Below are 3,429 nucleotides of genomic sequence, written 5' to 3'. Positions count from 1 at the left end.
TAACCAGGCTCTGATACCACTGTTGGGGAACGTAGTAATTTCAAAAAAATTCCTACGGACACACAAGATCATGGTGATGCATAGCAACGAGAGGGGAGAGTGTGTCCACGTACCCTCACAGACCGAAAGTGAAAGTGTTAGCACAACGCGGTTGATGTAGTTGTACGTCCTCATGATCCAACCGATCAAGTACCAAACGCGCGGCACCTCCGAGTTCTGCACACGCTCAACTCGATGACGTCCCTTGAACTCCGATCCAGCCGAGCTTTGAGGGAGAGTTCCGTCAGCACGACGGTGTTGTGACGATATTGATGTTCTACTGTCGCAGGGCTTCACCTAAGCACCGCTACAATATTATCAAGGTGGACTATGGTGGAGAGGGGCACCGCACACGGCTAAAAGACCCAAGAGATAAATTGTTGTGTCTATGGGGTGCCCCCTGGCCACGTATATAAAGGAGTGGAGGAGGGGGAGAGGGTCGGCCCCTATGGCGCGCCCTGGAGGAGTCCTACTCCCACCGGGAGTAGGATTCCTCCCCTTTCCAAGTAGTAGGAGTAGGAGACAAGGAAGGGGAAGAGGGAAGAGAAGGAAGGAGGGGGCGCCGCCCCTCCCCCTAGTCCAATTCTGACTAGTCATTGGGGGGGCGCGCGGCATGCCTCTCTCTCTCCCCTAAAGCCCAATAAGGCCCATATACTTCTTCCCCCGTATTCCCGTAACTCCCCGGTACTCCGAAAAATACCCGAACCACTCGGAACCTTTCCGATGTCCGAATATAGTTGTCCAATATATCAATCTTTACGTCTCGACCATTTCGAGATTCCTCGTCATGTCCCCGATCTCATCCGGGACTCCGAACTACCTTCGGTACATCAAAATACATAAACTCGTAATATAACCGTCATCAAACTTTAAGCGTGCAGACCCTACGGGTTCGAGAACTATGTAGACATGACCGAGACACGTCTCCGGTCAATAACCAATATCGGAACCTAGATGCTCATATTGGCTCCTACATATTCTACGAAGATCTTTATCGGTCAAACCGCATAACAACATACGTTGTTCCCTTTGTCATCGGTATGTTACTTGCCCGAGATTCGATCGTCGGTATCTCAATACCTAGTTCAATATCGTTACCGGCAAGTCTCTTTACTCGTTCTATGATATATCATCCCGCAACTAACTCATTAGTTGCAATGCTTGCAAGGCTTAAGTGATGTCTATTACCGAGTGGGCCCAGAGATACCTCTCCGACAATCGGAGTGACAAATCCTAATCTCAAAATACGCCAACCCAACAAGTACCTTCGGAGACACCTGTAGAGCACCTTTATAATCACCCAGTTACGTTGTGACATTTGGTAGCACACAAAGTGTTCCTTCGGTAAACAGGAGTTGCATATTCTCATAGTCATAGGAACATGTATAAGTCATGAAGAAAGCAATAGCAGCAAACTAAACAATCAAGTGCTAAGCTAACGGAATGGGTCAAGTCAACCACATCATTCTCCTAATGATGTGATCCCGTTAATCAAATGACAACTCTTTGTCTATGGCTAGGAAACATAACCATCTTTGATCAACGAGCTACTCAAGTAGAGGCATACTAGTGACACTATGTTTGTCTATGTATTCACACATGTATCATGTTTCTGGTTAATGCAATTCTAGCATGAATAATAAACATTTATCATGATATAAGGAAATAAATAATAACTTTATTATTGCCTCTAGGGCATATTTCCTCTAGTTGGTGCCTTTGAGGTGTGACCCATTGAGGGGGTGGTGCAACGCGTATAGGCTTAGGATTGTGTACTTGCTGCTTAGGATTGTGTACTTGCTGCTGGGAACTTCTAAGCTTCTTCATACGTCTCTCGTCTTTCTAACATAAAAGAAAAAAATGTTTATTAGCACACAAGTTACATCTGCATATACCTTTGTAACTGAACTGAGAATTATTGACAGCCTGAACTTCTCATATATAAAGTGGTGTTCATGTACAGATTTTTCCCCTAGGATAGGCATCACACTATGCACTGAGCTGAGCATCTGCCAATACTTTTGTACCCGAACTGAGCACCCTTCACAGAATGAACCTCACATTCGGTTAATTGTACACTATTTTATTACTAATATGTACCTGAACTAAGCACTCTCCACAACCTGAACTTCTTGTTTTACAAAGGGGAAATACTGTCTACAGTTAAAAAACCTAAACCTTCATGAGTTTGAATGGTTGGACCACTAGTGCATACCAACCAGACCTTCATGCGAGATCACATGCATGTTCTATTTTTCCTTTTGTTTTTTTGCACAGAACCAGATACATACCAACCTGAACTCTTTATACACTTAATAATTGAACTTCACATGGCTTTTTACTTGTGAATGCAGGCAGATTTTCTACTATTTGTAGCCTGTACTGAGGCTCACAAACTACCTGAACTTCACATGGCTGTAAGCAGACAGATTTTAAAAAAGCTTTGGTAGCCTAGACTAATGCTCACACACCACCTGAACTTCACATGGCTGTAAGAAAATAACAAACAGAAGGAAGAAGTTCAAACATACCCTGGCTAGAAGTTCGGCCAACCTTTTTCCAGCAGCTGATAGGCCACCTTGAGAGCAATTTGTCGAAGATCTAGGAGAGGAACCGCATGGCAATCCATGTCTTTCATAGGGTGCGAAGTTCACCTGCATGAAGCAAGAAGGTCAGGTAAGGGAAGATTGAGGGAGTCCGCAAGATCAGGGAGGAAATTCATATACCATTCTTAGATTTGAAGGCGCCGCTGATGCAGCCTCCGCCGCTGAGATGCTTCCTTGGGCGCGCTATACGCCGTAGGTTGCGCCTTGGCCGTCATGAGCACTGCTAAGCTGTCGGGCGGTGACGATGGACCGAGGAGGAGGCTTTCGGAAGTCCATGGCTGTTAGTGGCAGAAAGTCCGGCGGCTTCACCGCCTCTAGGCGACGCGGTCTCCCTCGCGTCGGCGTCCGTCATCACTCGCTCGCCCGCGTCGGCGGTCGGGCAGGAGGTGGAGACGAAGGGGGCGGAGCTCGATCTGATCGGCCAGGATCTGGAGAAGGAGGGGAGGCGCTGGATCCAGCGGATTTTCGATGGCGAATCATGGCGGAGGCCGGGGATCAAGGGGAGGAGCGGTGAGGAGGGTGGTTGGGGAGGGGCGGCTCGATCGGGATTGGGGTCCAGGTGGGATTCTGTCGGGCCGGGCTGGCAGTTCAGGGAAGTTCGGGAACCTGTCTTCAGGCCCTATATAGGGCTGCTGTGATCCAAATAACTATTCTAATCCTGGGATTAGAATAGTTATTTGTATCACAGCCAGCCCTATAAGGGCCCGACAGATCCTCCCGAACTCGCTGAAAAAGAAAAAAAGCCCGATCCCCCACTCCCCGCACAACCCACGCACCCACCTCC

Source organism: Triticum dicoccoides, chromosome 4A (assembly GCF_002162155.2).
Source record: "Triticum dicoccoides isolate Atlit2015 ecotype Zavitan chromosome 4A, WEW_v2.0, whole genome shotgun sequence".
Lineage (NCBI taxonomy): Eukaryota > Viridiplantae > Streptophyta > Magnoliopsida > Poales > Poaceae > Triticum > Triticum dicoccoides.
Note: the sequence above shows the minus strand (reverse complement) of the source record.